At 48.3% G+C, this 12840-nt stretch overlaps 1 protein-coding gene across 5 annotated transcripts in view; it reads right to left on the reverse strand.

The window, feature by feature from the left end:
• Lima1 (LIM domain and actin binding 1) overlaps nucleotides 1–12542 on the reverse strand; it is a 103797-nt gene extending 91255 nt beyond the window's left edge. The window contains exon 1 of one of the 5 annotated variants that reach the window (XM_076556747.1): nucleotides 12417–12542. The gene's annotated coding sequence lies outside the window, so the exon portion shown is untranslated. Of the gene's footprint in view, nucleotides 1–11642; nucleotides 11762–11985; nucleotides 12323–12416 lie in introns of those variants that run through there. The other 4 variants (XM_076556751.1, XM_076556749.1, XM_076556750.1 and 1 more) reach the window with 4 other exon arrangements.
• Nucleotides 12543–12840: the final 298 nt, after the last annotated feature.

Raw genomic sequence — 12840 nt, forward strand, 5'->3', positions numbered from 1 at the left:
AATGGGGTGGGGGGAGTCGGAGGCTGTGGGAACCGCCTGGGCACGGAGGCAGGAAGGGAACCGGGCGGGTCCAGGAAACCGTGAATCACTGCACTGCTACCGTGCCAGGAGGGTGGGTAGCGCCGAGATAAGCCCGGGAAAATGTGCTGGGGGCATCTTGGAGGGCATGTACTGAAATTCAGACCACTTCCTGGGGTACTGGCCCCCCTGAGGTGTGTACATGACTCCTGAGGTCCTGTTAAAACATCACGTAACCAGATCGATCCCCCAGAGAGGTCTAGGTGGCACCGGACCATCTCATCTACCTTTCAGCCACGCCAGGCAGTTTGCATGTGGGTAACCTGGCAAGCCACACTTATTCAATGGCGCTGGCAAAAATCAATCCATCAATTAATTAGGAGATTGATGAATGCCATGACCACTGCTGGGCTACACACACACACACACACACACACACACACACACACACACACACACACACACACACACACACACGGGAGTTCGAGGCCAGCATGAGATACTCAGTAAGATCTTGTCTGAGAAAAACAAACTAGGGGGCTGAAGAGATGGCTCAGCGGTTAAGAGCACATGTTGCTCTTGCAGAGGACCAGAGTTCAAGTCTCAGCACTGACACTAGGCAGCGCTCAACTGTCTGGAACTCTAGCTTCAGGGAGCTGACACCTCTCAGACTTCCTAGGGCACAGACACAGACACATATACATTCACATTAAAAAAAAAAATTAAAGACCTAAGACTGGAGAGTTCGCTCAGTGAATTGCCACTTGCCACACAAGCCGGACTCCGGACCCCAAGGTGGAAGAGAAAACCGACTTTTGAAAGTTGTCCTCTGACCTCCATGTGCACACTGTAGCACACTTACACACATACACAAACAACAAAACAAAATAAGTTCTAAAAAAAATTAAAACTAAGAGGGAAATAAAAATAAACATTTATCTTATCTATTTCAAGTTTCTTTTTTCTATTTTGAGATAAGCTATTCTTATAACCCTGACTGACCTTGAACTCACAATCCTCCTCATCTCGGTCAAATGCAGGGTTTCAGGGGAAGCAACCAGGCTGAGCTCAGAGTAAGCATTCTAAAAATGAGCGTCTACAAATCCCCAAGAAAACACTAGGAACAGGCTCCGTATGGAACAGCCGACACTGTCCAATAACTTGACATGGCCACAGAAATCCTCCTGTAGGTGAGCCTTGGCTCATAGCCAGGACTCAACAGTGTGTGCAGTCAGCCAGCAGGGTTCTAACTTATTTTAAGAGATTCCCGAGGGTCAGTCTATGGGAGTACCTAACAGCGCTGCACCCCTTTTTATCTTCTCTCACCCTGAAAGTTAAAAGGATTATCTCAGGGTTCCACTGAGCCTCGCCAGTCCAGTGGGCACGGCCTTTATTGCCTCTGATCTTTCCTAGGGAGTCTACAACAGGGGGAGGGGTAGGGCCAGGGCCAGGGGTGACTTCAGAATGTCTACAGGGTGGACTTTGGGATCAGTAGCCCAACCCTTCCGTCTCACAGAGACGCTGAGTCAATGAGTGACTTGTCCTGGCTGGGGACAATACCTGGATGGTCTTCTCCTAAGAATCTGTCTTTCTCTGTGAAGTGCTGCCTCAGGGATCACCAGCTCTGTCCCCACAGGGCATCAATACACCACAACCTTAGCTTTTCACACTGCTACTTTGTTTTGTTTTTTGAGACAGGGCTTCTCTGTGTAGCCCTGGCTGTCCTGGAACTCACTCTGTATGTAGCCCAGGCTAGCCTTGAACTCACAGAGATCCTCTTGGCTCTGCTTCCCGAGTGCTGGGATTAAAGGTGTTCGAGCCACCACCGTCCGGCCTCACTTTTCATCCTTTCAATCCACTCATCCCATCTACTTTGTAAGCCCATCTTTTTCCCTATGACCTTAACACCCCAGACAAATGAAAGGACCACAGACAAAATCTATTAAGACCAAAGAAAAGCCAGTGGTGGTGGTGGTGCCGCCGCCGCCGCCGCCGCCGCCGCCGCCCACCTTCAATCCCAGCACTTGGGTGGCAGAGGCAGGCCTGGTTCGAGGCCAGCCTGGTTTACAAATCGAGTTCCAGGACAGCTAGAGCTGTTACACAGAGAAGCTCTGTCTGAAAACAAACAAACAAACAAAAAGACGAAATAAAAATGAGAATGAGATTGACCGAAAGGCAAGTCACTGAGAAAGAAATGAAATGGAAATGAATGTGTGACAGATGTTCAGTCTGACTAGAAACTGAGGAATGACAAACAGGGCAAGGTGACAGAGTCTGCAACCCCAGCAGCCAAGGCTGCCCCAGTCAAGGCTAGCCTAGGCTAGAGAATGTGTGATTCTCTCAGAACAATAAGGTAAAGTGAATAAATAAATCCAAACTAAGTCAACTGTGTTTATCAGATCAGAAAACCTTAAAGAGTAATGTTCACTCAATGCTACCAAAGACGCAAACTCCTCTGGGCGCTCACACCACTGCAGGTGAGACTCGCACTAGTCTTTATGCAAAGCAGTTTAAAATATGCAAATGTGCAGTTTTATTATGCATCCTCCCTGAAAACGGGGGAAGGAACATCTCGGTGGGGGTGGGTGCTGGGAGTAAGAGCTACAGTACCACAAATGCTAGGCACGTGTCTATCACTGAGCTCTACTCCCAGGCAAGGGGCCCCTTTGCGAAGTCATGGTTGGCCTTGAACTCCCTAGTGCTGGGATTAAAGGTACACACCTCCATTCCTGACTTCCTTTCAGTGCCTACAAAAAAATTATTATTATTATTTGTGTGTGTGTGTGTGTGTGTGTGTGTGTGTGTGTGTGTGTGTGTGTGTACACATGAGTGTGGGTGAGTGCTTGTCACAGCGCATGTGTGGCGGTCAGAGACGATGTGAGTGCAGGTAGGTGTGTTCCAGTCAGGAGTCAGGTGTCCTGTCCTGTCCCCCCACCCGCGCCCCCAGCATCAGGCCTGTGCTGGCTACTTTGACGTCATCTTGACAAGCTACAGACATCAGAGAGCCACTTTGAGAAAAAGCCTCCACAAGATCGGGCTGTAGGCAAGCCTGTAGGGCATTTTCTTAATTAGTGATTGGTGCAGGAGGGCCCAGGCCATTGTGGGTGGAGCAACCTCTGGGCTGGTGGTCTTGGTGTCTATAAGAAAGTAGGCTGAAGCCAGGCAGCGGTGACAAACTCCATTAATCCCAGCACTTGGGAGGCAGAGGCAGGCAGATCTCTGTGAGTTCAAGGCCAGCCTGGTCTACAGAGTGAGTTTCATGACAGCCAGAGCTACACAGTTTCAAGACAACCAAAAAAGAAAGAAAGAAAGAAAGAAAAGAAAAAAGCAGCCTGAGCAAGCCAGTAAGCAGCACCCCTCTATGCCCCTGAATCTGCTCCTGCCTTGTTTGAGTTCCTGTCCTGACTTCCTTCAGTGATGGACTAAGATATGGAAGTGTAAGCCAAATAAACCCTTCCATCCCCAATTTGCCTTTTGGTCATGGTGTTTCACCACAGCCATAGTGACCCTAACCAAAACCACCAGACTTGCCCAGAAAAAGCACTTTCCCCTGCTGACCTCTCAAACTAGCCCTTTTGACTCATCGTTCTGAGACCTAGTCCCAGTAAGTTGTCCAGGCTGGCCTCCTATGCACTCTGTAGCTCAGGATCACCTTGACCTTGCCATACTCTTGCCTCAGTGTCTAGAGGAACTGGGACCACAAATCTACACCACCAAAGCCTAGCTGGCACAGGGCAGACAACACCCAGTAAGCTGAACAGAGAGCTCAGTATACTCCTGCAGTCTCGGCATTTGGGAGGTGGAGGCAGGAGAGTCAGGAATTAAAGGCCAGCCTAGGCTACATGAGGCCTTGTCTCAAAAAAAAACTTAAAAAAAATTTTTTTTTTATTGTTAATAGTATTATCATTGCTGCTAAGTGGTAGCGAGGAGGACAGTGGCAGGACATTAGAGAAAAATCACAGGATTATGTCTGCGCAGATAGACTCAATGTCAGACTTTGAAGAATAAATGCAGATAGGGTGCAGCTAAGTGACCAAGAGCTTGCCTAGCATGCTCAAGTCCCTAGTCGTGATTCCCAGCATTTCCTCACACAGAAAAAGTTTGTGTAACTATCAAATAAAAGCACCTCAATATCATTAATTTATCAGTAATGAAATGGAACAAAATGATCAATACTTCTGTGTACAAAACAGAATACGTTTGAAGGATTATAAAATGTCCCATATCCCGAGCTGTGTTATAGACTATGTCAAAGTTTCACACTTATTATCCGAAGTATAAAGTGTGGTATATTTGCTGGTTCTGTTTCTTTTTTTAAGTTTTTTTTTTAGATAGGGTTGTAGGGTAAAAGGGCCAGGCAAAGAAACCCAGCCTGGCCCTGAACCCAGAGCCAAAGAAACCCACCCTGGCCCTGAACCCCGAGCCAAAGAAACCCACCCTGGCCCTGAACCCAGAGCCAAAGAAACCCACCCTGGCCCTGAACCCCGAGCCAAAGAAACCCACCCTGGCCCTGAACCCACAGCCAAAGAAACCCAGCCTGGCCCTGAACCCCGAGCCAAAGAAACCCACCCTGGCCCTGAACCCAGAGCCAAAGAAACCCACCCTGGCCCTGAACCCAGAGCCAAAGAAACCCACCCTGGCCCTGAACCCAGAGCCAAAGAAACCCACCCTGGCCCTGAACCCAGAGCCAAAGAAACCCACCCTGACCCTGAACCCAGAGCCAAAGAAACCCACCCTGGCCCTGAACCCAGAGCCAAAGAAACCCACCCTGGCCCTGAACCCAGAGCCAAAGAAACCCACCCTGGCCCTGAACCCAGAGCCAAAGAAACCCACCCTGGCCTTGAACCCAGACCTAGTCAAAGAAACACATTGTAGCCCTGAACCCAGATCCAAAGAAACACACCCTGACCCTGAAACCAGTGCCAAAGGAACACACTTTGGCTCTGGAACCAGAACCAATGAAAGAAACACACCCTGACCCTACAACTAGAGCCAAGAGGCTAAAAAGGGCCAGTGAAGGACACACACTTTGGCCCTGAAACCAGAGCCAATTTGCTCCTGACCAACTGAGCAGGAAACCAACCAGTCCCTGAGCAGGAAAACCAACCAGTCCCTGAGCACGAAATCTAGCCTATCTGAGCTCGTCCAAGCTCAAGGGACTGAAACCTGAATTCCCACCCTGAAAATCTCCCTGGAAAAACTCTGCCCCTAAGAAGCCCTGTGTCTGGTCAGTTTGCTGCTGCTGCCTTTGAATGAGGGAGCAGAGTGGAGCGGAGCAGAGCAAGGTTCTAACACTTGGGCTGGAGAAACTTTCCTCCAGCGGAGTGGAGTCGATGTTACATTGCGGAGTAGAGTTGATGTTACATTTGAGCAGAACTGTAACAACTTCGCTGGGGAAACCCTCCCCTGCCGGGCAGAGCTGTTACATCAGGGAAACCTTCCCCTGGAGCAGGGCTGTAAGCAGCTACATTTACTCCGACTTTTGGTACTCCTTGGCTCCCGACTGCCAGGAATCCTTGACATCTGAGCTGCAATGCTTACAAGGGTTTCTCTATGTAGCCCAGGCCATTCTGGAACTCACTCTGTAGACCAGGCTGGCCTCGAACTCACAGAGATCCACCTGCCTCTGCCTCCTAAGTGCTGGGATTAAAGGCGTGCGCCACCACCGCCTGGCCTGTTTCTTTTTTTTTTTTTGTGAAAGTGTATGGTGTATCCCAAGTTGGCCTCAAACTTGACATGTAGCTGAGGATGTCCTTGAACTTCTGACCACCCTCCACCCCACGGTGCTGGGATTGCAGCCATGTACCACCATGCCCAACTTTAGTTTTAGGTTTTTTTTTTTTAATATTTAGTGGATCATGTATTTGCAAATAAACAATGCATGTATACCACACCTGATAAACACTAGGGCGCTAGTCATCCACACGGATGCAAACTCTAAGTGTTGTAAGTCACAGAAGAAGCGGGCTGAGCTGCAGGGTGCCAGGCAGAAGCACCACGCCTGCTCTGTTCTCTTCTTAGATGTTATAGATGCTTCGCCGTGGCAGGAGGGGCTGCTTTGGAAGCCTAAGCCAACAACACACTGTTAGCACAAAACTCTTCTTTGTTGACTCTAAACTTACAGTCCACGTGATTTTATTTTCTACCCGAGCATGTGAAAACACAGTGGCCTTCACAAGGGGAAGACTCTTATTATAATCAAAAGGTTAACCTACACAGTTGGAGAGGTAGTTATTTAGAAGGACTGTGCACGTTTTAAAGGGAGTTCTCTTTATTCACGTTCCGAGTTAACCTTTCTGAACGGACTGTTTTCTAAACCTGGCATAAGGACAGGCGTGAGACCTGGGCAACTATCACGAACCATGGAGCTGAGTCCAAGGAGGAGCTTCCAAGGGGCTTGGAATTTCCCACGTGGGAGAAACAGTGTATCACTGCATATGTAACGCCCGTCTCACACTACAGGACAAGAGGCGGCAAAATGAAGTACCTGGTTTTACTTACATAGCACCAGATACACAACTCAGACCTTTCAAAAATGTGTGGATGCCGGGCGTTGGTGGCGCACGCCTTTAATCCCAGCACTCGGGAGGCAGAGCCAGGTGGATCTCTGTGAGTTCGAGGCCAGCCTGGGCTACCAAGTGAGCTCCAGGAAAGGCACAAAGCTACACAGAGAAACCCTGTCTCAAAAAACCAAAAAAAAAAAAAAAAAAATGTGTGGATGCTTCATGTGTGTGTGGTGGGGTGCAACAGGGCCCGGTGGAGATCAGAGGACACCTTTAATAAGCCAGTTCTCTCTGACCACCCTCCACCCTGTGGTGCTGGGATTGAAGCCACGCACCCCCACACCCAGCCTTACGGTTTGGTTCTTTCTTTTTTTAAAATATTATTTTTATTTTATGTGTGTAAGTGTTCTGCTTGCACATAAGTGCACCACATGTGTGTCTGGTGCCCACAGAGGCCAGAGTGGGATGATGGAGGCCCTGGACCTGGAGTTACAGACAGTTGTGGACTGCCTTGTGGGGAAGGGAACCAGCTCCTCTGTGTGCGCACTCTTGACCGCCCAGCCATCTCTTCAGCCTTTGGGTCTTTTGAGCTGGGTTTCCTCATACAGCACAGACTGGCCTTGAACTCCCTGTATACTTCAGGCTTACCTTGAACTTCTAGTAATCTTCCTGCTTTAGCTCCCCAACTACGATTAAAGTCTTGCAGCCCAGGCAAAAAGCAGAAAGATCATGAGTTCTAAGCCAGCACACTATACTATATGCTTCTAACTCAGTGGTTCTCAACCTTCCTAATTCGGTGACCCTTCAATACAGTTCCTCATGCTGTGGTGACCCCCAACCATAAAATTACTTTTGTTGCTACTTCATAACCGTAGTTTTATTACTGTTATGAATTGTAATGCAAGTATCCGATATGCGGGATATCTGATATGTGACCTCTGTGAAATGGTCATTTGCGCTCCCCCCAAAGAGGTCATGACCCACAGATTGAGAACCACTGTTTTAATCCCAGCACAGGGAGGCAGAGGCAGGAGGACCACCGAGTTCAAGTCCACCCAGGTCTTCATAGTGAGTTCCAGGCTGGTAAGGACTATACAGTGAGAGCCTGTCTCAGGAAAAACAGACAACAAACAAACAAAAACTAATTCTAAAAGAAAATCAAAAGGATGTAAATTTCAAGCTACTGTACGAATGTCCTATAAGTGAATGTGTCCAATTACTAAAAAAAAATTGTTCTAAATAACTCTTATTTGTATGTATGTTTCTATTGGAGTTTATGTCATTGGTGTGAGGACACCCTGTTTAAGAGAGCATTGGAGTCTCTGGAGTTAGAGTTCCAGGGGCTTGAGAGATACCCAGTGCAGATACTGGGAACAGAACAGCCCCTAAAAGTGTTTTAAAGTGACAAGAGAGCATCGGACATGCCTGCTGATGACTGCCTGTCGGGTCAGACATCCTTTCAATGGAAAGAAGTCTTCACTCAGTTGACAATTTGAGTCACAGGGGCTGGAGAGATGGCTCAATAGTTAAGAACACTTAAGCTCGCTGGGCAGTGGTGGCGCACGCCTTTAATCCCAACACTTGGGAGGCAGAGGCAGGTGGATCTCTGTGAGTTCAAGACCAGCCTGGTCTACAGAGCTAGTTCCAGGACAGCTAGGGCTGTTACACAGGAAAACCTTGTCTCAAAAAACCAAAATAAAAATAAAACACTTAAGCCGCTGCAGCGATCCCAAGATCAGTTCCCTGTACCCACATCAGACAGCTTGAAACCTGTGATTCTAGCTCCAGGGGGCTGTGATGCTTCTGGCCTCTTTGGGCACCTGTATTCCCAAGCACATGCTCTCCCCACCCACACACATACACATAGGTACAGATAATAATAAACTTCTAAAAAAAAACCCTCTGAGTCTTAGACCTTTACATGTAGCCACAGAATAAACACATCTGAACGATCCTGCCGAAAGTGCCATTTACCAAGAACCTCAACTTCCCGATAATAAAGCAGAAACTACTTAAAGCCACTAATATATTCCTAAACACCTGGAGCGTCTGCTGAGTGACTGAACCACATCATGAGGTCACCGTGCACAATCTACAATGGAGTGCTTTATCTTCCTGTAAGACGCAGTAAAGAACACAGTGGCCTTCTAAAAAGTAGTTTCCTCCTGCATAAATTATCTTAGGGACAAAGTTAAGTAAGCACTTTCTATCTGTAGAAGGAGCACAGCTCCATTTGAACGACTGTCATGTGTAACATGCAATGAGGACAGCTTGGGAAGGGGGCCCAGCAGGTAAAGGCACCTGCTGTGAAGCCCGACATGCCGAGTTCAACCTCAGGCCCTACACTCTGGAAGAAGAGAGCTGATTCCCACAAGTTGTCCTCTGATATCCGCACGCATGACATGGCCTACACACACACACACACACACACACACACACACACACACACACACACTAAAATAAATAAATGTAATTTAAAATGAAAACAAAAGGGAAAGCTTGGAAACTATTAAATAATGACACGCCTCCCCCCATTTGTGGTAAAGTAGTCATTTATAGTGAAGATGCCTAGCAATCTCCCACACTCAACATTTCTATGTGTGTATATGTTTGATAAACCTCTGGCATAGAATTTTAAACTGAACTATACCTGATTACAGTTGATGGGTGAAACCCTCAGAAAAATTAAAATCCTATTTGAAAACTTTCTAACAAACATCTGTAGATATTCAAAATACATAATTCGTGCAAATAAAGCTGATGCTTTTATTAAAACTTCCTATCAGAAAACACTTTTCAGGGAGCAAAGGAGCCGAGACAAGCAGGTCAGAGAAAAACGCTCACTGACTGACTTGGCTCACATCGCCAAACGAAACAAGTACCCCACACGCTGTCAACTCAAAGCGTTTGTTTTCAAAGGAAAACAGATCCTCTGGGGGGACCACATCGTGGCTCTCCTTTGTATGTTAGGGTACCGTTAAACGGTTGGGAATTAATAAAGGCCTGTGGTCCTCTCTGGGGATGGTGGTACACACCTATAATGCCAGCACATGGAGGACAGAGGCAAGAGACTCGGGAGTTCAAGTCTAGCCTCTGCTACATAGCAGTCTGAAGCTAGCCTGTGCTCCATGAGATGTAGTCTCCAAAAAACCCAAAACAACAACAACAAACTTGCAGCGGAATGAAGCCTTTTCTTCTTTTTTAAAGTATTTTATTTATTTTTAGTGCACTTGTGTTTGGCGTGTGTGTGTGTGTGTGTGTGTGTGTGTGTGTGTCTGTGTGTGTGTGTCTGTGTGTGTCTGTGTGAGGGCACCAGATTCCCTGGAACTGGAGTTACAGACAGTTGTGAGCCGCCATGTGAGTGGTAGAAATTGAACCTGGGTCCTCTGGAAGCGGCAGCCAGTGCTTTTAACTGCTGAACCACCTCTCTGGGTCCAAATGAAGAGTTTTCAAAGGCTACCATAAACTTCGGATATCAGATCATCAAAACTCTCCAAAGAACCCTCAAAGGCTCTGACCTTTTCTCCTAACTGGCATAAGACAAAACATACTTTATATTCTGTGTGTGCATGTGCTGGGGATTGAACATAGGTTCTCACACATGCTAACCTCACTCTCTACCACTGAGCTACATACACTCAGAGTCAAAACAAGACATTTAAAGAGTACCTAAGCCGTGAAAAGTGTCTCTGCTGTTAATAGAATTGTTTTCATTTCTGAAGCTTTCTCTTCCTAGAATTATTAGGTTGAAACTTGGCTCCACCTTTAACTAGAGTCGGGAACAAAGCCTGAACGTACCAAGTCAAACAAAGCCATACAATGAGGTAGTTTTTACAAAATGGCACTGCTTTGCTAACCATGCCAGCACACTGTCTCGGCCCAGAGACCTCACAGTTCAGGGACTACCTGACACACTCCTTCTTCGTCTAATACCTTAGCAGTGAAAAAGAGCTCCACCAACTTTTACTGAATTGCTGGAGAATTAAACAGGCTCCAATCCCACTTTCAAAAGGCCATAGAGTTGACTGACCAAAGATGTGGCAAGAAATATGGGTGGTAAAATATACGGCAGTCGGGAGTACTTTTCTAGAATGCACATGCCCCAGGGTTTGATACCCAACACACCTGGGGGTCTCCCGGGGGTGGGGGGTAGAGAGAAGAAATACCAAAACAATAACAGCAAATGATTTCACCGATACTGTAAGTTGTATCTGTGTGTTGCCTAACCCAGTTCATTGTAGGCTCTTTTAGAGTAGGGGTTTGGAACTCTGAACTCACAAAAGAACTGACATAAAATTCACTGAAAAAAAAAGTTTTGTTCCCCCCTGCAAAAAAAATTCCTAACATAATTTAGTACCATATTATGTTATTCTATCAATGCAAATATATGCGCGTGCAGACCTTTACAAAGAAGTGACCTTTTCTAGGCTGACAAGATGGCTCACCAGGTAAAAGGTGCTTGCCATGAAGCCTGGCGCCACAAGTTCAATCCCTGGAACCCACACAGCGGAGGGAAAGGACAGACTGCCACCGCTGTCCTCTGACCTGCACACAACACACATGCCATGGCACACACACAGCAAATAAATGTAAAATAGTAAAAGAAAGAAAGAAAGAAGTATTTCTGGGCTCAACAGGTGAAAACATTTGCGGCACAAGCCTGGCGATCGGAGTTTGATCCTCATATCCCAAGGTGGAGAGAACCAGCTCCTATAAGCTGTCCTCCGACCTCCACATGCCTGCCATGGCACCATGCTAATATTCACACACACACACACACACACACACACACACACACACACACACACACACACGGAATGGTGGAGCACGTCTTTAATCCTAGCATTTAAGATGCAGAGGCAGCCGCATCTTGGTGAGCCCAGTCCATATAGCCAGCTCTAGGACAACCAGGAACTTTTTAAAGAAGCAGAAAGAGGAGGAGAAGAAGTTATTTTTTGAAAAAAACAACAACAAATTTTTCTGCCAACTTTATAGCTTTTTGAAGGTTGTCTAAACAAGATCACACTTCTTCCACAGAATTCCAAAAGACCAGCCATAGACGCTAACTGGAATAAGTATATTGCATCAGGAACTACGTAGATTAAAAAGTATTCCACTTACCCACTTAGATGCAAAAGAGGCTCTCTCCTCCAAGGGACACTGTCTTAAAAACTGACAAGCTCAGAGCCTGTGGCTAACTTGTAAAGTCAACAGAACCATTTGGATTTGGCAGATTTTCGAAAGCTGGAATTAGTAGCAAGACAATAGAAGGTCCGTATCTCTCACCAGGATCAGCTAAACTCATTGTACTACTGAGCACCAATAAGGAGGCAGGGACGGGCGCCAGATGGCTCGCTCCTAGCACCCACAACTTCAGGCTTGAGCGTGTGTGGCCAGGGGTGTACAGTTACCCAATATTAACACCTACGGATGTGAGTGAAGCCACGGGTCCCAGCTCAAGTACCTGAGAGCGATGTGAGAAGGACAGCAAGTAGGGGCTGCTAAGTTCTCAACACTTCTCGGAAGGGTGTTAAGTCTTCATCAGAGTTCATCTGAAGGAATGGAAGGGAGGGAAAGCGGAGAGGGAAGAGCCGCATCCAAGAAGGAAAGGGTTGCTGGATGATCATCTCCCTGAGAGGGAGTCTTGATTTTTGATGAATCGCCACTTTCCCTCCATCCCGTGGGAGACCATGGGGCGGGACAGCGAAGGCTCAGCCCCGCGCACTTCCCAGAAGGGCGAGCGGAGGGTGGGAGGCTCCTCCATTGCCGACCCCAGGGGGAGAGGCTCCCGTTCCCGCTCCACCCCGCCTCGGAAGGCGCGGACAGAGTGCGGAGCGCAGCCGGGGTCCCCGAGCACACGCAGGCTCCGGGGATGAGGGGAGAGGAGGCTCTTACCAGACTAGAGAGCCGTCGGCGCTCGGCGTTGCACGGCCACCGTCCCTGCGCTCTGCCCAGCGCACCTGTCGCCACCGGGCTGCAGCACCTACAGCTCGGCGGCCACGCCCCGGTCCGGCTCGGGGCCCCGCCCCGGCCCCGCCCCCTGCTGCGGAGGCGCGCACGCCTCCCGCCTCCCGAGCGGCTTCGGGGCGAGCGTGCTCGCTCCCGGCGGCGTCTTCGACTCGTGACCGCCGGCGTCGCCCTAGCAGCGGAGGCGATGCAGGAGGCGTGGCTCCCGCGTGGCCCCTCCGGCTCACGCTACCTCCGCTCTCCAACTAGGGATTGCAGCAATCCGAGACTCACCCAGAAGTCTGGTCTAAGTTCAACTGCAGGGGAGTTCCCGGTGCAGAGGTGTTTTACAAGAGGCCATGGCCTGTGCTGC

This window comes from Peromyscus maniculatus, chromosome 20 (assembly GCF_049852395.1).
Source record: "Peromyscus maniculatus bairdii isolate BWxNUB_F1_BW_parent chromosome 20, HU_Pman_BW_mat_3.1, whole genome shotgun sequence".
NCBI lineage: Eukaryota > Metazoa > Chordata > Mammalia > Rodentia > Cricetidae > Peromyscus > Peromyscus maniculatus.